This window comes from Phyllobates terribilis, unplaced genomic scaffold (assembly GCF_046119375.1).
Source record: "Phyllobates terribilis strain yellow unplaced genomic scaffold, ASM4611937v1 Scaffold_5__5_contigs__length_657084704, whole genome shotgun sequence".
Lineage (NCBI taxonomy): Eukaryota > Metazoa > Chordata > Amphibia > Anura > Dendrobatidae > Phyllobates > Phyllobates terribilis.
Window position 1 is genome coordinate 561,784,115 of NW_027362765.1, and position 25,493 is coordinate 561,809,607.

The window sequence follows — 25,493 nt, forward strand, 5'->3', positions numbered from 1 at the left end:
TCTAGCTCTGAAAAAATATTTGGGCTTCTAGCAGTGTGTGGGACTTGTTCTATTAGTCCATCTATACTGCCCTCTATCACGTTGCAAATTGAATATAATTTTTTTCTGCATCTAGCTCTGAAAAAATATTTGGGCTTCTAGCAGTGTGTGGGACTTGTTCTATTAGTCCATCTATACTGAACCCATCAGGTTGCCAACTGAATATAATATTTTCCTGCATCCAGCTCTGAAAAAATATTTGGCCTTCTAGCAGTGTGTGGGACTTGTTCTATTAGTCCATCTATACTGACCTCCATCAGGTTGCAAATTGAATATAATATTTTTCTGCATCTAGCTCTGAAAAAATATTTGGCCTTCTAGCAGTGTGTGGAACTTGTTCTATTAGTCCATCTATACTGACATCCATCAGGTTGCAAATTGAATATAATATTTTTCTGCATCTAGCTCTGAAAAAATATTTGGCCTTCTAGCAGTGTGTGGGACTTGTTCTATTAGTCCATCTATACTGACCTCCATCACGTTGCAAATTGAATATAATTTTATTCTGCATCTAGCTCTGAAAAAATATTTGGGATTCTAGCTGTGTGTGGGACTTCTTCTATTAGTCCATCTATACTGACCTCCATCAGGTTGCAAACTGAATATAATTTTTTTCTGCATCTACCTCTGAAAAAATATTTGGGCTTCTAGCTGTGTGTGGGACTTGTTCTATTAGTCCATCTATACTCACCTCCATCAGGTTGCAAATTGAATATAATATTTTTCTGCATCAAGCTCTGAAAAAATATTTGGCTTTCTAGCAGTGTGTGGGACTTGTTCTATTAGTCCATCTATTCTGACCTCCATCAGGTTGCAAATTGAATATAATATTTTTCTGCATCTAGCTCTGAAAAAATATTTGGCTTTCTAGCAGTGTGTGGGACTTGTTCTATTAGTCCATCTATACTGACCTCCATCAGGTTGCAAATTGAATATAATATTTTTCTGCACATAGCTCTGAAAAAATATTTGGCCTTCTAGCAGTGTGTGGGACTTGTACTATTAGTCCATCTAAACTGACCTCCATCAGGTTGCAAATTGAATATAATATTTTTCTGCATCTAGCTCTGAAAAAATATTTGGGCTTCTAGCAGTGTATGGGACTTTTTCTATTAGTCCATCAATACTAACCTCCATCAGGTTGCAAATTGAATATAATTTTTTTCTGCATCTACCTCTGAAAAAATATTTGGGCATCTAGCTGTGTGTGGGACTTGTTCTATTAGTCCATCTATACTGACTTCCATCAGGTTGCAAATTGAATATAATATTTTTCTGCATCTAGCTCTGAAAAAATATTTGGCCTTCTAACAGTGTGTGGGACTTGTTCGATTAGTCCATCTATACTGACCTCCATCAGGTTGCAAATTGAATATAATATTTTTCTGCATCTAGCTCTGAAAAAATATTTGGCCTTCTAGCAGTGTGTGGGACTTGTTCTATTAGTCCATCTAAACTGACCTCCATCAGGTTGCAAATTGAATATAATATTTTCCTGCACATGGCTCAGAAAAAATATTTGGCCTTCTAGCAGTGTGTGGGACTTGTTCTATTAGTCCATCTATACTGACCTCCATCAGGTTGCAAATTGAATATAATATTTTTCTGCATCTATCTCTGAAAAAAAATTTGGCCTTCTAGCAGTGTGTGGGACTTGTTCTATTAGTCCATCAATACTAACCTCCATCAGGTTGCAAATTGAATATAATTTTTTTCTGCATCTACCTCTGAAAAAATAGTTGGGCATCTAGCTGTGTGTGGGACTTGTTCTATTAGTACATCTATACTGACCTCCATCAGGTTGCAATTTGAATATAATATTTTTCTGCACATGGCTCGGAAAAAATATTTGGCCTTCTAGCAGTGTGTGGGACTTGTTCTATTAGTCCATCTATACTTACCTCCATCAGGTTGCAAATTGAATATAATATTTTTCTGCATCTAGCTCTGAAAAAATATTTGGCCTTCTAGCAGTTTGTGGGACTTGTTCTATTAGTCCATCTATACTGACCTCCATCAGGTTGCAAATTGAATATAATATTTTTCTGCATCTAGCTCTGAAAAAATATTTGGGCTTCTAGCAGTGTTTGGGACTTGTTCTATTAGTCCATCTATACTGACCTCCATCAGGTTGCAAATTGAATATAATATTTTTCTGCATCTAGCTCTGAAAAAATATTTGGCCTTCTAGCAGTGTGTGGGACTTGTTCTATTAGTCGATCTATACTGACCTCCATCAGGTTGCAAATTGAATATAATTTTATTCTGCATCTAGCTCTGAAAAAATATTTGGGATTCTAGCTGTGTGTGGGACTTGTTCTATTAGTCCATCTATACTGACCTCCATCAGGTTGCAAATTGAATATAATTTTTTTCTGCATCTACCTCTGAAAAAATATTTGGGCTTCTAGCTGTGTGTGGGACTTGTTCTATTAGTCCATCTATACTGACCTCCATCAGGTTGCTAATTGAATATAATATTTTTCTGCATCTAGCTCTGAAAAAATATTTGGCTTTCTAGCAGTGTGTGGGACTTGTTCTATTAGTCCATCTATTCTGACCTCCATCAGGTTGCAAATTGAATATAATATTTTTCTGCATCTAGCTCTGAAATAAATATTTGGCTTTCTAGCAGTGTGAGGGACTTGTTCTATTAGTCCATCTATACTGATCTCCATCAAGTTGCAAATTGAATATAATATTTTTCTGCACATGGCTCGGAAAAAATATTTGGCCTTCTAGCAGTGTGTGGGACTTGTTCTATTAGTCCATCTATACTGACCTCCATCAGGTTGCAAATTGAATATAAAATTTTTCTGCATCTAGCTCTGAAAAAATATTTGGCCTTCTATCAGTGTGTGGGACTTGTTCTATTAGTCCATCAATACTAACCTCCATCAGGTTGCAAATTGAATATAATTTTTTTCTGCATCTACCTCTGAAAAAATATTTGGGCATCTAGCTGTGTGTGGGACTTGTTCTATTAGTACATCTATACTCACATCCATCAGGTTGCAATTTGAATATAATATTTTTCTGCACATGGCTCGGAATATATATTTGGCCTTCTAGCAGTGTGTGGGACTTGTTCTATTAGTCCATCTATACTTACCTCCATCAGGTTGCAAATTGAATATAATATTTTTTGCATCTAGCTCTGAAAAAATATTTGGCCTTCTAGCAGTTTGTGGGACTTGTTCTATTAGTCCATCTATACTGACCTCCATCAGGTTGCAAATTGAATATAATATTTTTCTGCATCTAGCTCTGAAAATATATTTGGGCTTCTAGCAGTGTTTGGGACTTGTTCTATTAGTCCATCTATACTGACCTCCATCAGGTTGCAAATTGAATATAATATTTTTCTGCATCTAGCTCTGAAAAAATATTTGGCCTTCTAGCAGTGTGTGGGACTTGTTCTATTAGTCCATCTATACTGACCTCCATCAGGTTGCAAATTGAATATAATTTTATTCTGCATCTAGCTCTGAAAAAATATTTGGGATTCTAGCTGTGTGTGGGACTTGTTCTATTAGTCCATCTATACTGACCTCCATCAGCTTGCAAAATGAATATAATTTTTTTCTGCATCTACATCTGAAAAAATATTTGGGCTTCTAGCTGTGTGTGGGACTTGTTCTATTAGTCCATCTATACTGACCTCCATCAGGTTGCAAATTGAATATAATATTTTTCTGCATCTAGCTCTGAAAAAATATTTGGCTTTCTAGCAGTGTGTGGGACTTGTTCTATTAGTCCATCTATTCTGACCTCCATCAGGTTGCAAATTGAATATAATATTTTTCTGCATCTAGCTCTGAAATAAATATTTGGCTTTCTAGCAGTGTGATTGACTTGTTCTATTAGTCCATCTATACTGACCTCCATCAGGTTGCAAATTAAATATAATATTTTTCTGCATCTAGCTCTGAAAAAATATTTGGCCTTCTAGCAGTTTGTGGGACTTGTTCTATTAGTCCATCTATACTGACCTCCATCAGGTTGCAAATTGAATATAATATTTTTCTGCATCTAGCTCTGAAAAAATATTTGGCCTTCTAGCAGTGTTTGGGACTTGTTCTATTAGTCCATCTATACTGACCTCCATCAGGTTGCAAATTGAATATAATATTTTTCTGCATCTAGCTCTGAAAAAATATTTGGCCTTCTAGCAGTGTGTGGGACTTGTTCTATTAGTCGATCTATACTGACCTCCATCAGGTTGCAAATTGAATATAATTTTATTCTGCATCTAGCTCTGAAAAAATATTTGGGATTCTAGCTGTGTGTGGGACTTGTTCTATTAGTCCATCTATACTGACCTCCATCAGGTTGCAAATTGAATATAATTTTTTTCTGCATCTACCTCTGAAAAAATATTTGGGCTTCTAGCTGTGTGTGGGACTTGTTCTATTAGTCCATCTATACTGACCTCCATCAGGTTGCAAATTGAATATAATATTTTTCTACATCTAGCTCTGAAAAAATATTTGGCTTTCTAGCAGTGTGTGGGATTGTTCTATTAGTCCATCTATTCTGACCTCCATCAGGTTGCAAATTGAATATAATATTTTTCTGCATCTAGCTCTGAAATAAATATTTGGCTTTCTAGCAGTGTGAGGGACTTTTTCTATTAGTCCATCTATACTGACCTCCATCAGGTTGCAAATTGAATATAATATTTTTCTGCACATAGCTCTGAAAAAATATTTGGCCTTCTAGCAGTGTGTGGGACTTATACTATTAGTCCATCTATACTGACCTCCATCAGGTTGCAAATTGAATATAATATTTTTCTGCATCTAGCTCTGAAAAAATATTTGGGCTTCTAGCAGTGTGTGGGACTTGTTCTATTAGTCCATCAATACTAACCTCCATCAGGTTGCAAATTGAATATAATATTTTTCTGCATCTAGCTCTGAAAAAATATTTGACCTTCTAGCAGTGTGTGGGACTTGTTCGATTAGTCCATCTATACTGACCTCCATCAGGTTGCAAATTGAATATAATATTTTTCTGCATCTAGCTCTGAAAAAATATTTGGCCTTCTAGCAATGTGTGGGACTTGTTCTATTAGTCCATCTAAACTGACCTCCATCAGGTTGCAAATTGAATATAATATTTTTCTGCACATGTCTCGGAAAAAATATTTGGCCTTCTAGCAGTGTGTGGGACTTGTTCTATTAGTCCATCTATACTGACCTCCATCAGGTTGCAAATTGAATATAATATTTTTCTGCATCTAGCTCTGAAAAAATATTTGGCCTTCTATCAGTGTGTGGGACTTGTTCTATTAGTCCATCAATACTAACCTCCATCAGGTTGCAAATTGAATATAATTTTTTTCTGCATCTACCTCTGAAAAAATATTTGGGCATCTAGCTGTGTGTGGGACTTGTTCTATTAGTACATCTATAATGACATCCATCAGGTTGCAATTTGAATATAATATTTTTCTGCACATGGCTCGGAAAAAATATTTGGCCTTCTAGCAGTGTGTGGGACTTGTTCTATTAGTCCATCTATACTTACCTCCATCAGGTTGCAAATTGAATATAATATTTTTCTGCATCTAGCTCTGAAAAAATATTTGGGCTTCTAGCAGTGTTTGGGACTTGTTCTATTAGTCCATCTATACTGACCTCCATCAGGTTGCAAATTGAATATAATATTTTTCTGCATCTAGCTCTGAAAAAATATTTGGCCTTCTAGCAGTGTGTGGGACTTGTTCTATTAGTCCATCTATACTGACCTCCATCAGGTTGCAAATTGAATATAATTTTATTCTGCATCTAGCTCTGAAAAAATATTTGGGCTTCTAGCTGTGTGTGGGACTTGTTCTATTAGTCCATCTATACTGACCTCCATCAGGTTGCAAATTGAATATAATATTTTTCTGCATCTAGCTCTGAAAAAATATTTGGCTTTCTAGCAGTGTGTGGGACTTGTTCTATTAGTCCATCTATTCTGACCTCCATCAGGTTGCAAATTGAATATAATATTTTTCTGCATCTAGCTCTGAAATAAATATTTGGCTTTCTAGCAGTGTGAGGGACTTGTTCTATTAGTCCATCTATACTGACCTCCATCAGGTTGCAAATTAAATATAATATTTTTCTGCATCTAGCTCTGAAAAAATATTTGGCCTTCTAGCAGTATGTGGGACTTGTTCTATTAGTCCATCTATACTGCCCTCCATCACGTTGCAAATTGAATATAATTTTTTTCTGCATCTAACTCTGAAAAAATATTTGGCCTTCTAGCAGTGTGTGGGACTTGTTCTATTAGTCGATCTATACTGACCTCCATCAGGTTGCAAATTGAATATAATTTTATTCTGCATCTAGCTCTGAAAAAATATTTGGGATTCTAGCTGTGTGTGGGACTTGTTCTATTAGTCCATCTATACTGACCTCCATCAGGTTGCAAATTGAATATAATTTTTTTCTGCATCTACCTCTGAAAAAATATTTGGGCTTCTAGCTGTGTGTGGGACTTGTTCTATTAGTCCATCTATACTGACCTCCATCAGGTTGCAAATTGAATATAATATTTTTCTACATCTAGCTCTGAAAAAATATTTGGCTTTCTAGCAGTGTGTGGGATTGTTCTATTAGTCCATCTATTCTGACCTCCATCAGGTTGCAAATTGAATATAATATTTTTCTGCACATAGCTCTGAAAAAATATTTGGCCTTCTAGCAGTGTGTGGGACTTATACTATTAGTCCATCTATACTGACCTCCATCAGGTTGCAAATTGAATATAATATTTTTCTGCATCTAGCTCTGAAAAAATATTTGGGCTTCTAGCAGTGTGTGGGACTTGTTCTATTAGTCCATCAATACTAACCTCCATCAGGTTGCAAATTGAATATAATATTTTTCTGCATCTAGCTCTGAAAAAATATTTGACCTTCTAGCAGTGTGTGGGACTTGTTCGATTAGTCCATCTATACTGACCTCCATCAGGTTGCAAATTGAATATAATATTTTTCTGCATCTAGCTCTGAAAAAATATTTGGCCTTCTAGCAATGTGTGGGACTTGTTCTATTAGTCCATCTAAACTGACCTCCATCAGGTTGCAAATTGAATATAATATTTTTCTGCACATGTCTCGGAAAAAATATTTGGCCTTCTAGCAGTGTGTGGGACTTGTTCTATTAGTCCATCTATACTGACCTCCATCAGGTTGCAAATTGAATATAATATTTTTCTGCATCTAGCTCTGAAAAAATATTTGGCCTTCTATCAGTGTGTGGGACTTGTTCTATTAGTCCATCAATACTAACCTCCATCAGGTTGCAAATTGAATATAATTTTTTTCTGCATCTACCTCTGAAAAAATATTTGGGCATCTAGCTGTGTGTGGGACTTGTTCTATTAGTACATCTATAATGACATCCATCAGGTTGCAATTTGAATATAATATTTTTCTGCACATGGCTCGGAAAAAATATTTGGCCTTCTAGCAGTGTGTGGGACTTGTTCTATTAGTCCATCTATACTTACCTCCATCAGGTTGCAAATTGAATATAATATTTTTCTGCATCTAGCTCTGAAAAAATATTTGGCCTTCTAGCAGTTTGTGGGACTTGTTCTATTAGTCCATCTATACTGACCTCCATCAGGTTGCAAATTGAATATAATATTTTTCTGCATCTAGCTCTGAAAAAATATTTGGGCTTCTAGCAGTGTTTGGGACTTGTTCTATTAGTCCATCTATACTGACCTCCATCAGGTTGCAAATTGAATATAATATTTTTCTGCATCTAGCTCTGAAAAAATATTTGGCCTTCTAGCAGTGTGTGGGACTTGTTCTATTAGTCCATCTATACTGACCTCCATCAGGTTGCAAATTGAATATAATTTTATTCTGCATCTAGCTCTGAAAAAATATTTGGGCTTCTAGCTGTGTGTGGGACTTGTTCTATTAGTCCATCTATACTGACCTCCATCAGGTTGCAAATTGAATATAATATTTTTCTGCATCTAGCTCTGAAAAAATATTTGGCTTTCTAGCAGTGTGTGGGACTTGTTCTATTAGTCCATCTATTCTGACCTCCATCAGGTTGCAAATTGAATATAATATTTTTCTGCATCTAGCTCTGAAATAAATATTTGGCTTTCTAGCAGTGTGAGGGACTTGTTCTATTAGTCCATCTATACTGACCTCCATCAGGTTGCAAATTAAATATAATATTTTTCTGCATCTAGCTCTGAAAAAAATTTGGCCTTCTAGCAGTATGTGGGACTTGTTCTATTAGTCCATCTATACTGCCCTCCATCACGTTGCAAATTGAATATAATTTTTTTCTGCATCTAGCTCTGAAAAAATATTTGGGCTTCTAGCAGTGTGTGGGACTTGTTCTATTAGTCCATCTATACTGAACCCATCAGGTTGCAAACTGAATATAATATTTTCCTGCATCCAGCTCTGAAAAAATATTTGGCCTTCTAGCAGTGTGTGGGACTTGTTCTATTAGTCCATCTATACTGACCTCCATCAGGTTGCAAATTGAATATAATATTTTTCTGCACATGGCTCGGAAAAAATATTTGGCCTTCTAGCAGTGTGTGGGACTTGTTCTATTAGTCCATCTATACTGACCTCCATCAGGTTGCAAATTGAATATAATATTTTTCTGCATCTAGCTCTGAAAAAATATTTGGCCTTCTATCAGTGTGTGGGACTTGTTCTATTAGTCCATCAATACTAACCTCCATCAGGTTGCAAATTGAATATAATTTTTTTCTGCATCTACCTCTGAAAAAATATTTGGGCATCTAGCTGTGTGTGGGACTTGTTCTATTAGTACATCTATAATGACATCCATCAGGTTGCAATTTGAATATAATATTTTTCTGCACATGGCTCGGAAAAAATATTTGGCCTTCTAGCAGTGTGTGGGACTTGTTCTATTAGTCCATCTATACTTACCTCCATCAGGTTGCAAATTGAATATAATATTTTTCTGCATCTAGCTCTGAAAAAATATTTGGCCTTCTAGCAGTTTGTGGGACTTGTTCTATTAGTCCATCTATACTGACCTCCATCAGGTTGCAAATTGAATATAATATTTTTCTGCATCTAGCTCTGAAAAAATATTTGGGCTTCTAGCAGTGTTTGGGACTTGTTCTATTAGTCCATCTATACTGACCTCCATCAGGTTGCAAATTGAATATAATATTTTTCTGCATCTAGCTCTGAAAAAATATTTGGCCTTCTAGCAGTGTGTGGGACTTGTTCTATTAGTCCATCTATACTGACCTCCATCAGGTTGCAAATTGAATATAATTTTATTCTGCATCTAGCTCTGAAAAAATATTTGGGCTTCTAGCTGTGTGTGGGACTTGTTCTATTAGTCCATCTATACTGACCTCCATCAGGTTGCAAATTGAATATAATATTTTTCTACATCTAGCTCTGAAAAAATATTTGGCTTTCTAGCAGTGTGTGGGATTGTTCTATTAGTCCATCTATTCTGACCTCCATCAGGTTGCAAATTGAATATAACATTTTTCTGCATCTAGCTCTGAAATAAATATTTGGCTTTCTAGCAGTGTGAGGGACTTTTTCTATTAGTCCATCTATACTGACCTCCATCAGGTTGCAAATTGAATATAATATTTTTCTGCACATAGCTCTGAAAAAATATTTGGCCTTCTAGCAGTGTGTGGGACTTATACTATTAGTCCATCTATACTGACCTCCATCAGGTTGCAAATTGAATATAATATTTTTCTGCATCTAGCTCTGAAAAAATATTTGGGCTTCTAGCAGTGTGTGGGACTTGTTCTATTAGTCCATCAATACTAACCTCCATCAGGTTGCAAATTGAATATAATATTTTTCTGCATCTAGCTCTGAAAAAATATTTGGCCTTCTAGCAGTGTGTGGGACTTGTTCTATTAGTCCATCTATACTGACCTCCATCACGTTGCAAATTGAATATAATTTTATTCTGCATCTAGCTCTGAAAAAATATCTGGGATTCTAGCTGTGTGTGGGACTTGTTCTATTAGTCCATCTATACTGACCTCCATCAGGTTGCAAACTGAATATAATTTTTTTCTGCATCTATCTCTGAAAAAATATTTGGGCTTCTAGCTGTGTGTGGGACTTGTTCTATTAGTCCATCTATACTCACCTCCATCAGGTTGCAAATTGAATATAATATTTTTCTGCATCAAGCTCTGAAAAAATATTTGGCTTTCTAGCAGTGTGTGGGACTTGCTCTATTAGTCCATCTATTCTGACCTCCATCAGGTTGCAAATTGAATATAATATTTTTCTGCATCTAGCTCTGAAAAAATATTTGGATTTCTAGCAGTGTGTGGGACTTGTTCTATTAGTCCATCTATACTGACCTCCATCAGGTTGCAAATTGAATATAATATTTTTCTGCACATAGCTCTGAAAAAATATTTGGCCTTCTAGCAGTGTGTGGGACTTGTACTATTAGTCCATCTATACTGACCTCCATCAGGTTGCAAATTGAATATAATATTTTTCTGCATCTAGCTCTGAAAAAATATTTGGGCTTCTAGCAGTGTATGGGACTTGTTCTATTAGTCCATCAATACTAACCTCCATCAGGTTGCAAATTGAATATAATTTTTTTCTGCATCTACCTCTGAAAAAATATTTGGGCATCTAGCTGTGTGTGGGACTTGTTCTATTAGTCCATCTATACTGACTTCCATCAGGTTGCAAATTGAATATAATATTTTTCTGCATCTAGCTCTGAAAAAATATTTGGCCTTCTAACAGTGTGTGGGACTTGTTCGATTAGTCCATATATACTGACCTCCATCAGGTTGCAAATTGAATATAATATTTTTCTGCATCTAGCTCTGAAAAAATATTTGGCCTTCTAGCAGTGTGTGGGACTTGTTCTATTAGTCCATCTAAACTGACCTCCATCAGGTTGCAAATTGAATATAATATTTTCCTGCACATGGCTCAGAAAAAATATTTGGCCTTCTAGCAGTGTGTGGGACTTTTTCTATTAGTCCATCTATACTGACCTCCATCAGGTTGCAAATTGAATATAATATTTTTCTGCATCTATCTCTGAAAAAATATTTGGCCTTCCAGCAGTGTGTGGGACTTGTTCTATTAGTCCATCAATACTAACCTCCATCAGGTTGCAAATTGAATATAATTTTTTTCTGCATCTACCTCTGAAAAAATATTTGGGCATCTAGCTGTGTGTGGGACTTGTTCTATTAGTACATCTATACTGACCTCCATCAGGTTGCAATTTGAATATAATATTTTTCTGCACATGGCTCGGAAAAAATATTTGGCCTTCTAGCAGTGTGTGGGACTTGTTCTATTAGTCCATCTATACTTACCTCCATCAGGTTGCAAATTGAATATAATATTTTTCTGCATCTAGCTCTGAAAAAATATTTGGCCTTCTAGCAGTGTTTGGGACTTGTTCTATTAGTCCATCTATACTGACCTCCATCAGGTTGCAAATTGAATATAATATTTTTCTGCATCTAGCTCTGAAAAAATATTTGGCCTTCTAGCAGTGTGTGGGACTTGTTCTATTAGTCGATCTATACTGACCTCCATCAGGTTGCAAATTGAATATAATTTTATTCTGCATCTAGCTCTGAAAAAATATTTGGGATTCTAGCTGTGTGTGGGACTTGTTCTATTAGTCCATCTATACTGACCTCCATCAGGTTGCAAATTGAATATAATTTTTTTCTGCATCTACCTCTGAAAAAATATTTGGGCTTCTAGCTGTGTGTGGGACTTGTTCTATTAGTCCATCTATACTGACCTCCATCAGGTTGCAAATTGAATATAATATTTTTCTGCATCTAGCTCTGAAAAAATATTTGGCTTTCTAGCAGTGTGTGGGACTTGTTCTATTAGTCCATCTATTCTGACCTCCATCAGGTTGCAAATTGAATATAATATTTTTCTGCATCTAGCTCTGAAAAAATATTTGGCCTTCTAGCAATGTGTGGGACTTGTTCTATTAGTCCATCTAAACTGACCTCCATCAGGTTGCAAATTGAATATAATATTTTTCTGCACATGGCTCGGAAAAAATATTTGGCCTTCTAGCAGTGTGTGGGACTTGTTCTATTAGTCCATCTATACTGACCTCCATCAGGTTGCAAATTGAATATAATATTTTTCTGCATCTAGCTCTGAAAAAATATTTGGCCTTCTATCAGTGTGTGGGACTTGTTCTATTAGTCCATGAATACTAACCTCCATCAGGTTGCAAATTGAATATAATTTTTTTCTGCATCTACCTCTGAAAAAATATTATGGCATCTAGCTGTGTGTGGGACTTGTTCTATTAGTACATCTATAATGACATCCATCAGGTTGCAATTTGAATATAATATTTTTCTGCACATGGCTCGGAAAAAATATTTGGCCTTCTAGCAGTGTGTGGGACTTGTTCTATTAGTCCATCTATACTTACCTCCATCAGGTTGCAAATTGAATATAATATTTTTCTGCATCTTGCTCTGAAAAAATATTTGGCCTTCTAGCAGTTTGTGGGACTTGTTCTATTAGTCCATCTATACTGACCTCCATCAGGTTGCAAATTGAATATAATATTTTTCTGCATCTAGCTCTGAAAAAATATTTGGGCTTCTAGCAGTGTTTGGGACTTGTTCTATTAGTCCATCTATACTGACCTCCATCAGGTTGCAAATTGAATATAATATTTTTCTGCATCTAGCTCTGAAAAAATATTTGGCCTTCTAGCAGTGTGTGGGACTTGTTCTATTAGTCCATCTATACTGACCTCCATCAGGTTGCAAATTGAATATAATTTTATTCTGCATCTAGCTCTGAAAAAATATTTGGGATTCTAGCTGTGTGTGGGACTTGTTCTATTAGTCCATCTATACTGACCTCCATCAGGTTGCAAATTGAATATAATATTTTTCTGCATCTAGCTCTGAAAAAATATTTGGCTTTCTAGCAGTGTGTGGGACTTGTTCTATTAGTCCATCTATTCTGACCTCCATCAGGTTGCAAATTGAATATAATATTTTTCTGCATCTAGCTCTGAAATAAATATTTGGCTTTCTAGCAGTGTGAGGGACTTGTTCTATTAGTCCATCTATACTGACCTCCATCAGGTTGCAAATTAAATATAATATTTTTCTGCATCTAGCTCTGAAAAAATATTTGGCCTTCTAGCAGTATGTGGGACTTGTTCTATTAGTCCATCTATACTGCCCTCCATCACGTTGCAAATTGAATATAATTTTTTTCTGCATCTAGCTCTGAAAAAATATTTGGGCTTCTAGCAGTGTGTGGGACTTGTTCTATTAGTCAATCTATACTGAACCCATCAGGTTGCAAACTGAATATAATATTTTCCTGCATCCAGCTCTGAAAAAATATTTGGCCTTCTAGCAGTGTGTGGGACTTGTTCTATTAGTCCATCTATACTGACCTCCATCAGGTTGCAAATTGAATATAATATTTTTCTGCACATGGCTCGGAAAAAATATTTGGCCTTCTAGCAGTGTGTGGGACTTGTTCTATTAGTCCATCTATACTGACCTCCATCAGGTTGCAAATTGAATATAATATTTTTCTGCATCTAGCTCTGACAAAATATTTGGCCTTCTATCAGTGTGTGGGACTTGTTCTATTAGTCCATCAATACTAACCTCCATCAGGTTGCAAATTGAATATAATTTTTTTCTGCATCTACCTCTGAAAAAATATTTGGGCATCTAGCTGTGTGTGGGACTTGTTCTATTAGTACATCTATAATGACATCCATCAGGTTGCAATTTGAATATAATATTTTTCTGCACATGGCTCGGAAAAAATATTTGGCCTTCTAGCAGTGTGTGGGACTTGTTCTATTAGTCCATCTATACTTACCTCCATCAGGTTGCAAATTGAATATAATATTTTTCTGCATCTAGCTCTGAAAAAATATTTGGCCTTCTAGCAGTTTGTGGGACTTGTTCTATTAGTCCATCTATACTGACCTCCATCAGGTTGCAAATTGAATATAATATTTTTCTGCATCTAGCTCTGAAAAAATATTTGGGCTTCTAGCAGTGTTTGGGACTTGTTCTATTAGTCCATCTATACTGACCTCCATCAGGTTGCAAATTGAATATAATATTTTTCTGCATCTAGCTCTGAAAAAATATTTGGCCTTCTAGCAGTGTGTGGGACTTGTTCTATTAGTCCATCTATACTGACCTCCATCAGGTTGCAAATTGAATATAATTTTATTCTGCATCTAGCTCTGAAAAAATATTTGGGCTTCTAGCTGTGTGTGGGACTTGTTCTATTAGTCCATCTATACTGACCTCCATCAGGTTGCAAATTGAATATAATATTTTTCTGCATCTAGCTCTGAAAAAATATTTGGCTTTCTAGCAGTGTGTGGGACTTGTTCTATTAGTCCATCTATTCTGACCTCCATCAGGTTGCAAATTGAATATAATATTTTTCTGCATCTAGCTCTGAAATAAATATTTGGCTTTCTAGCAGTGTGAGGGACTTGTTCTATTAGTCCATCTATACTGACCTCCATCAGGTTGCAAATTAAATATAATATTTTTCTGCATCTAGCTCTGAAAAAATATTTGGCCTTCTAGCAGTATGTGTGACTTGTTCTATTAGTCCATCTATACTGCCCTCCATCACGTTGCAAATTGAATATAATTTTTTTCTGCATCTAGCTCTGAAAAAATATTTGGGCTTCTAGCAGTGTGTGGGACTTGTTCTATTAGTCCATCTATACTGAACCCATCAGGTTGCAAACTGAATATAATATTTTCCTGCATCCAGCTCTGAAAAAATATTTGGCCTTCTAGCAGTGTGTGGGACTTGTTCTATTAGTCCATCTATACTGACCTCCATCAGGTTGCAAATTGAATATAATATTTTTCTGCATCTAGCTCTGAAAAAATATTTGGCCTTCTAGCAGTGTGTGGAACTTGTTCTATTAGTCCATCTATACTGACATCCATCAGGTTGCAAATTGAATATAATATTTTTCTGCATCTAGCTCTGAAAAAATATTTGGCCTTCTAGCAGTGTGTGGGACTTGTTCTATTAGTCCATCTATACTGACCTCCATCACGTTGCAAATTGAATATAATTTTATTCTGCATCTAGCTCTGAAAAAATATCTGGGATTCTAGCTGTGTGTGGGACTTGATCTATTAGTCCATCTATACTGACCTCCATCAGGTTGCAAACTGAATATAATTTTTTTCTGCATCTACCTCTGACAAAATATTTGGGCTTCTAGCTGTGTGTGGGACTTGTTCTATTAGTCCATCTATACTCACCTCCATCAGGTTGCAAATTGAATATAATATTTTTCTGCATCAAGCTCTGAAAAAATATTTGGCTTTCTAGCAGTGTGTGGGACTTGCTCTATTAGTCCATCTATTCTGACCTCCATCAGGTTGCAAATTGAATATAATATTTTTCTGCATCTAGCTCTGAAAAAATATTTGGCTTTCTAGCAGTGTGTGGGACTTGTTCTATTAGTCCATCTATACTGACCTCCATCAGGTTGCAAATTGAATATAATATTTTTCTGCACATAGCTCTGAAAAAATATTTGGCCTTCTAGCAGTGTGTGGGACTTGTACTATTAGTCCATCTATACTGACCTCCATCAGGTTGCAAATTGAATATAATATTTTTCTGCATCTAGCTCTGAAAAAATATTTGGGCTTCTAGCAGTGTATGGGACTTGTTCTATTAGTCCATCAATACTAACCTCCATCAGGTTGCAAATTGAATATAATTTTTTTCTGCATCTACCTCTGAAAAAATATTTGGCCTTCTAGCAGTGTGTGGGACTTGTTCTATTAGTCCATCTAAACTGACCTCCATCAGGTTGCAAATTGAATATAATATTTTCCTGCACATGGCTCAGAAAAAATATTTGGCCTTCTAGCAGTGTGTGGGACTTTTTCTATTAGTCCATCTATACTGACCTCCATCAGGTTGCAAATTGAATATAATATTTTTCTGCATCTATCTCTGAAAAAATATTTGGCCTTCTAGCAGTGTGTGGGACTTCTTCTATTAGTCCATCAATACTAACCTCCATCAGGTTGCAAATTGAATATAATTTTTTTCTGCACATGGCTCGGAAAAAATATTTGGCCTTCTAGCAGTGTGTGGGACTTGTTCTATTAGTCCATCTATACTTACCTCCATCAGGTTGCAAATTGAATATAATATTTTTCTGCATCTAGCTCTGAAAAAATATTTGGCCTTCTAGCAGTTTGTGGGACTTGTTCTATTAGTCCATCTATACTGACCTCCATCAGGTTGCAAATTGAATATAATATTTTTCTGCATCTAGCTCTGAAAAAATATTTGGGCTTCTAGCAGTGTTTGGGACTTGTTCTATTAGTCCATCTATACTGACCTCCATCAGGTTGCAAATTGAATATAATATTTTTCTGCATCTAGCTCTGAAAAAATATTTGGCCTTCTAGCAGTGTGTGGGACTTGTTCTATTAGTCGATCTATACTGACCTCCATCAGGTTGCAAATTGAATATAATTTTATTCTGCATCTAGCTCTGAAAAAATATTTGGGATTCTAGCTGTGTGTGGGACTTGTTCTATTAGTCCATCTATACTGACCTCCATCAGGTTGCAAATTGAATATAATTTTTTTCTGCATCTACCTCTGAAAAAATATTTGGGCTTCTAGCTGTGTGTGGGACTTGTTCTATTAGTCCATCTATACTGACCTCCATCAGGTTGCAAATTGAATATAATATTTTTCTGCATCTAGCTCTGAAAAAATATTTGGCTTTCTAGCAGTGTGTGGGACTTGTTCTATTAGTCCATCTATTCTGACCTCCATCAGGTTGCAAATTGAATATAATATTTTTCTGCATCTAGCTCTGAAATAAATATTTGGCTTTCTAGCAGTGTGAGGGACTTGTTCTATTAGTCCATCTATACTGACCTCCATCAGGTTGCAAATTGAATATAATATTTTTCTGCACATAGCTCTGAAAAAATATTTGGCCTTCTAGCAGTGTGTGGGACTTGTACTATTAGTCCATCTATACTGACCTCCATCAGGTTGCAAATTGAATATAATATTTTTCTGCATCTAGCTCTGAAAAAATATTTGGGCTTCTAGCAGTGTGTGGGACTTGTTCTATTAGTCCATCAATACTAACCTCCATCAGGTTGCAAATTGAATATAATATTTTTCTGCATCTAGCTCTGAAAAAATATTTGACCTTCTAGCAGTGTGTGGGACTTGTTCGATTAGTCCATCTATACTGACCTCCATCAGGTTGCAAATTGAATATAATATTTTTCTGCATCTAGGTCTGAAAAAATATTTGGCCTTCTAGCAATGTGTGGGACTTGTTCTATTAGTCCATCTAAACTGACCTCCATCAGGTTGCAAATTGAATATAATATTTTTCTGCACATGGCTCGGAAAAAATATTTGGCCTTTTAGCAGTGTGTGGGACTTGTTCTATTAGTCTATCTATACTGACCTCCATCAGGTTGCAAATTGAATATAATATTTTTCTGCATCTAGCTCTGAAAAAATATTTGGCCTTCTATCAGTGTGTGGGACTTGTTCTATTAGTCCATCAATACTAACCTCCATCAGGTTGCAAATTGAATATAATTTTTTTCTGCATCTACCTCTGAAAAAATATTTGGGCATCTAGCTGTGTGTGGGACTTGTTCTATTAGTACATCTATACTGACCTCCATCAGGTTGCAATTTGAATATAATATTTTTCTGCACATGGCTCGGAAAAAATATTTGGCCTTCTAGCAGTGTGTGGGACTTGTTCTATTAGTCCATCTATACTTACCTCCATCAGGTTGCAAATTGAATATAATATTTTTCTGCATCTAGCTCTGAAAAAATATTTGGCCTTCTAGCAGTTTGTGGGACTTGTTCTATTAGTCCATCTATACTGACCTCCATCAGGTTGCAAATTGAATATAATATTTTTCTGCATCTAGCTCTGAAAAAATATTTGGGCTTCTAGCAGTGTTTGGGACTTGTTCTATTAGTCCATCTATACTGACCTCCATCAGGTTGCAAATTGAATATAATATTTTTCTGCATCTAGCTCTGAAAAAATATTTGGCCTTCTAGCAGTGTGTGGGACTTGTTCTATTAGTCCATCTATACTGACCTCCATCAGGTTGCAAATTGAATATAATTTTATTCTGCATCTAGCTCTGAAAAAATATTTGGGATTCTAGCTGTGTGTGGGACTTGTTCTATTAGTCCATCTATACTGACCTCCATCAGGTTGCAAACTGAATATAATTTTTTTCTGCATCTACCTCTGAAAAAATATTTGGGCTTCTAGCTGTGTGTGGGACTTGTTCTATTAGTCCATCTATACTGACCTCCATCAGGTTGCAAATTGAATATAATATTTTTCTGCATCTAGCTCTGAAAAAATATTTGGCTTTCTAGCAGTGTGTGGGACTTGTTCTATTAGTCCATCTATTCTGACCTCCATCAGGTTGCAAATTGAATATAATATTTTTCTGCATCTAGCTCTGAAATAAATATTTGGCTTTCTAGCAGTGTGAGGGACTTGTTCTATTAGTCCATCTATACTGACCTCCATCAGGTTGCAAATTGAATATAATATTTTTCTGCACATAGCTCTGAAAAAATATTTGGCCTTCTAGCAGTGTGTGGGACTTGTACTATTAGTCCATCTATACTGACCTCCATCAGGTTGCAAATTGAATATAATATTTTTCTGCATCTAGCTCTGAAAAAATATTTGGGCTTCTAGCAGTGTGTGGGTCTTGTTCTATTAGTCCATCAATACTAACCTCCATCAGGTTGCAAATTGAATATAATTTTTTTCTGCATCTACCTCTGAAAAAATATTTGGGCATCTAGCTGTGTGTGGGACTTGTTCTATTAGTACATCCATACTGACCTCCATCAGGTTGCAAATTGAATATAATATTTTTCTGCATCTAGCTCTGAAAAAATATTTGACCTTCTAGCAGTGTGTGGGACTTGTTCTATTAGTCCATCTAAACTGACCTCCATCAGGTTGCAAATTGAATATAATATTTTTCTGCACATGGCTCGGAAAAAATATTTGGCCTTCTAGCAGTGTGTGGGACTTGTTCTATTAGTCTATCTATACTGACCTCCATCAGGTTGCAAATTGAATATAATATTTTTCTGCATCTAGCTCTGAAAAAATATATGGGCTTCTAGCAGTGCGTGGGACTTGTTCTATTAGTCCATCTATACTGACCTCCATCAGGTTGCAAATTGAATTTAAGATTTTTCTGCATCTAGCTCTGAAAAAATATTTGGGCTTCTAGCAGTGTGTGTTACTTGTTCTATTAGTCCATCTATACTGACCTCCATCAGGTTGCAAATTGAATATAATATTTTTTTGCATCTAGCTTTGAAAAAATATTTCGCCTTCTAGCAGTGTGTGGGACTTGTTCTATTAGTCCATCTATACTGACCTCCATCAGGTTGCAAATTGAATTTAAGATTTTTCTGCATCTAGCTCTGAAAAAATATTTGGGCTTCTAGCAGTGTGTGTTACTTGTTCTATTAGTCCATCTATACTGACCTCCATCAGGTTGCAAATTGAATATAATATTTTTTTGCATCTAGCTTTGAAAAAATATTTCGCCTTCTAGCAGTGTGTGGGACTTGTTCTATTAGTCCATCTATACTGACCTCCATCAGGTTGCAAATTGAATATAATATTTTTCTGCATCTAGCTCTGAAAAAATATTTGGCCTTCTATCAGTGTGTGGGACTTGTTCTATTAGTCCATCAATACTAACCTCCTTCAGGTTGCAAATTGAATATAATTTTTTTCTGCATCTACCTATAAAAAAATATTTGGGCATCTAGCTGTGTGTGGGACTTGTTCTATTAGTACATCTATACTGACATCCATCAGGTTGCAATTTGAATATAATATTTTTCTGCACATGGCTCGGAAAATATATTTGGCCTTCTAGCAGTGTGTGGGACTTGTTCTATTAGTCCATCTATACTTACCTCCATCAGGTTGCAAATTGAATATAATATTTTTCTGCATCTAGCTCTGAAAAAATATTTGGCCTTCTAGCAGTTTGTGGGACTTGTTCTATTAGTCCATCTATACTGACCTCCATCAGGTTGCAAATTGAATATAATATTTTTCTGCATCTAGCTCTGAAAAAATATTTGGCCTTCTAGCAGTGTGTGGGACTTGTTCTATTAGTCCATCTATACTGACCTCCATCAGGTTGCAAATTGAATATAATTTTATTCTGCATCTAGCTCTGAAAAAATATTTGGGATTCTAGCTGTGTGTGGGACTTGTTCTATTAGTCCATCTATACTGACCTCCATCAGGTTGCTAAATGAATATAATTTTTTTCTGCATCTACCTCTGAAAAAATATTTGGGTTTCTAGCTGTGTGTGGGACTTTTTCTATTAGTCCATCTATACTGACCTCCATCAGGTTGCAAATTGAATATAATATTTTTCTGCATCTAGCTCTGAAAAAATATTTGGCTTTCTAGCAGTGTGTGGGACTTGTTCTATTAGTCCATCTATTCTGACCTCCATCAGGTTGCAAATTGAATATAATATTTTTCTGCATCTAGCTCTGAAATAAATATTTGGCTTTCTAGCAGTGTGAGGGACTTGTTCTATTAGTCCATCTATACTGACCTCCATCAGGTTGCAAATTAAATATAATATTTTTCTGCATCTAGCTCTGAAAAAATATTTGGCCTTCTAGCAGTTTGTGGGACTTGTTCTATTAGTCCATCTATACTGACCTCCATCAGGTTGCAAATTGAATATAATATTTTTCTGCATCTAGCTCTGAAAAAATATTTGGGCTTCTAGCAGTGTTTGGGACTTGTTCTATTAGTCCATCTATACTGACCTCCATCAGGTTGCAAATTGAATATAATATTTTTCTGCATCTAGCTCTGAAAAAATATTTGGCCTTCTAGCAGTGTGTGGGACTTGTTCTATTAGTCGATCTATACTGACCTCCATCAGGTTGCAAATTGAATATAATTTTATTCTGCATCTAGCTCTGAAAAAATATTTGGGATTCTAGCTGTGTGTGGGACTTGTTCTATTAGTCCATCTATACTGACCTCCATCAGGTTGCAAATTGAATATAATTTTTTTCTGCATCTACCTCTGAAAAAATATTTGGGCTTCTAGCTGTGTGTGAGACTTGTTCTATTAGTCCATCTATACTGACCTCCATCAGGTTGCAAATTGAATATAATATTTTTCTGCATCTAGCTCTGAAAAATTATTTGGCTTTCTAGCAGTGTGTGGGACTTGTTCTATTAGTCCATCTATTCTGACCTCCATCAGGTTGCAAATTGAATATAATATTTTTCTGCATCTAGCTCTGAAATAAATATTTGGCTTTCTAGCAGTGTGAGGGACTTGTTCTATTAGTCCATCTATACTGACCTCCATCAGGTTGCAAATTGAATATAATATTTTTCTGCACATAGCTCTGAAAAAATATTTGGCCTTCTAGCAGTGTGTGGGACTTATACTATTAGTCCATCTATACTGACCTCCATCAGGTTGCAATTTGAATATAATATTTTTCTGCATCTAGCTCTGAAAAAATATTTGGGCTTCTAGCAGTGTGTGGGACTTGTTCTATTAGTCCATCAATACTAACCTCCATCAGGTTGCAAATTGAATATAATATTTTTCTGCATCTAGCTCTGAAAAAATATTTGACCTTCTAGCAGTGTGTGGGACTTGTTCGATTAGTCCATCTATACTGAACTCCATCAGGTTGCAAATTGAATATAATATTTTTCTGCATCTAGCTCTGAAAAAATATTTGGCCTTCTAGCAATGTGTGGGACTTGTTCTATTAGTCCATCTAAACTGACCTCCATCAGGTTGCAAATTGAATATAATATTTTTCTGCACATGGCTCGGAAAAAATATTTGGCCTTCTAGCAGTGTGTGGGACTTGTTCTATTAGTCCATCTATACTGACCTCCATCAGGTTGCAAATTGAATATAATATTTTTCTGCATCTAGCTCTGAAAAAATATTTGGCCTTCTATCAGTGTGTGGGACTTGTTCTATTAGTCCATCAATACTAACCTCCATCAGGTTGCAAATTGAATATAATTTTTTTCTGCATCTACCTCTGAAAAAATATTTGGGCATCTAGCTGTGTGTGGGACTTGTTCTATTACTACATCTATACTGACATCCATCAGGTTGCAATTTGAATATAATATTTTTCTGCACATCGCTCGGAAAAAATATTTGGCCTTCTAGCAGTGTGTGGGACTTGTTCTATTAGTCCATCTATACTTACCTCCATCAGGTTGCAAATTGAATATAATATTTTTCTGCATCTAGCTCTGAAAAAATATTTGGCCTTCTAGCAGTTTGTGGGACTTGTTCTATTAGTCCATCTATACTGACCTCCATCAGGTTGCAAATTGAATATAATATTTTTCTGCATCTAGCTCTGAAAAAATATTTGGGCTTCTAGCAGTGTTTGGGACTTGTTCTATTAGTCCATCTATACTGACCTCCATCAGGTTGCAAATTGAATATAATATTTTTCTGCATCTAGCTCTGAAAAAATATTTGGCCTTCTAGCAGTGTGTGGGACTTGTTCTATTAGTCCATCTATACTGACCTCCATCAGGTTGCAAATTGAATATAATTTTATTCTGCATCTAGCTCTGAAAAAATATTTGAGCTTCTAGCTGTGTGTGGGACTTGTTCTATTAGTCCATCTATACTGACCTCCATCAGGTTGCAAATTGAATATAATATTTTTCTGCATCTAGCTCTGAAAAAATATTTGGCTTTCTAGCAGTGTGTGGGACTTGTTCTATTAGTCCATCTATTCTGACCTCCATCAGGTTGCAAATTGAATATAATATTTTTCTGCATCTAGCTCTGAAATAAATATTTGGCTTTCTAGCAGTGTGAGGGACTTGTTCTATTAGTCCATCTATACTGACCTCCATCAGGTTGCAAATTAAATATAATATTTTTCTGCATCTAGCTCTGAAAAAATATTTGGCCTTCTAGCAGTATGTGGGACTTGTTCTATTAGTCCATCTATACTGCCCTCCATCAGGTTGCAAATTGAATATAATTTTATTCTGCATCTAGCCCTGAAAAAATATCTGGGATTCTAGCTGTGTGTGGGACTTGTTCTATTAGTCCATCTATACTGACCTCCATCAGGTTGCAAACTGAATATAATTTTTTTCTGCATCTACCTCTGAAAAAATATTTGGGCTTCTAGCTGTGTGTGGGACTTGTTCTATTAGTCCATCTATACTCACCTCCATCAGGTTGCAAATTGAATATAATATTTTTCTGCATCAAGCTCTGAAAAAATATTTGGCTTTCTAGCAGTGTGTGGGACTTGCTCTATTAGTCCATCTATTCTGACCTCCATCAGGTTGCAAATTGAATATAATATTTTTCTGCATCTAGCTCTGAAAAAATATTTGGCTTTCTAGCAGTGTGTGGGACTTGTTCTATTAGTCCATCTATACTGACCTCCATCAGGTTGCAAATTGAATATAATATTTTTCTGCACATAGCTCTGAAAAAATATTTGGCCTTCTAGCAGTGTGTGGGACTTGTACTATTAGTCCATCTATACTGACCTCCATCAGGTTGCAAATTGAATATAATTTTTTTCTGCATCTAGCTCTGAAAAAATATTTGGGCTTCTAGCAGTGTATGGGACTTGTTCTATTAGTCCATCAATACTAACCTCCATCAGGTTGCAAATTGAATATAATTTTTTTCTGCATCTACCTCTGAAAAAATATTTGGGCATCTAGCTGTGTGTGGGACTTGTTCTATTAGTCCATCTATACTGACTTCCATCAGGTTGCAAATTGAATAAAATATTTTTCTGCATCTAGCTCTGAAAAAATATTTGGCCTTCTAACAGTGTGTGGGACTTGTTCGATTAGTCCATCTATACTGACCTCCATCAGGTTGCAAATTGAATATAATATTTTTCTGCATCTAGCTCTGAAAAAATATTTGGCCTTCTAGCAGTGTGTGGGACTTGTTCTATTAGTCCATCTAAACTGACCTCCATCAGGTTGCAAATTGAATATAATATTTTCCTGCACATGGCTCAGAAAAAATATTTGGCCTTCTAGCAGTGTGTGGGACTTGTTCTATTAGTCCATCTATACTGACCTCCATCAGGTTGCAAATTGAATATAATATTTTTCTGCATCTATCTCTGAAAAAATATTTGGCCTTCTAGCAGTGTGTGGGACTTGTTCTATTAGTCCATCAATACTAACCTCCATCAGGTTGCAAATTGAATATAATTTTTTTCTGCATCTACCTCTGAAAAAATATTTGGGCATCTAGCTGTGTGTGGGACTTGTTCTATTAGTACATCTATACTGACCTCCATCAGGTTGCAATTTGAATATAATATTTTTCTGCACATGGCTCGGAAAAAATATTTGGCCTTCTAGCAGTGTGTGGGACTTGTTCTATTAGTCCATCTATACTTACCTAGATCAGGTTGAAAATTGAATATAATATTTTTCTGCATCTAGCTCTGAAAAAATATTTGGGCTTCTAGCAGTGTTTGGGACTTGTTCTATTAGTCCATCTATACTGACCCCCATCAGGTTGCAAATTGAATATAATATTTTTCTGCATCTAGCTCTGAAAAAATATTTGGCCTTCTAGCAGTGTGTGGGACTTGTTCTATTAGTCCATCTATACTGACCTCCATCAGGTTGCAAATTGAATATAATTTTATTCTGCATCTAGCTCTGAAAAAATATTTGGGATTCTAGCTGTGTGTGGGACTTGTTCTATTAGTCCATCTATACTGACCTCCATCAGGTTGCAAATTGAATATAATTTTTTTCTGCATCTACCTCTGAAAAAATATTTGGGCTTCTAGCTGTGTGTGGGACTTGTTCTATTAGTCCATCTATACTGACCTCCATCAGGTTGCAAATTGAATATAATATTTTTCTGCATCTAGCTCTGAAAAAATATTTGGCTTTCTAGCAGTGTGTGGGACTTGTTCTATTAGTCCATCTATTCTGACCTCCATCAGGTTGCAAATTGAATATAATATTTTTCTGCATCTAGCTCTGAAATAAATATTTGGCTTTCTAGCAGTGTGAGGGACTTGTTCTATTAGTCCATCTATACTGACCTCCATCAGGTTGCAAATTGAATATAATATTTTTCTGCACATAGCTCTGAAAAAATATTTGGCCTTCTAGCAGTGTGTGGGACTTGTACTATTAGTCCATCTATACTGACCTCCATCAGGTTGCAAATTGAATGTAATATTTTTCTGCATCTAGCTCTGAAAAAATATTTGGGCTTCTAGCAGTGTGTGGGACTTGTTCTATTAGTCCATCAATACTAACCTCCATC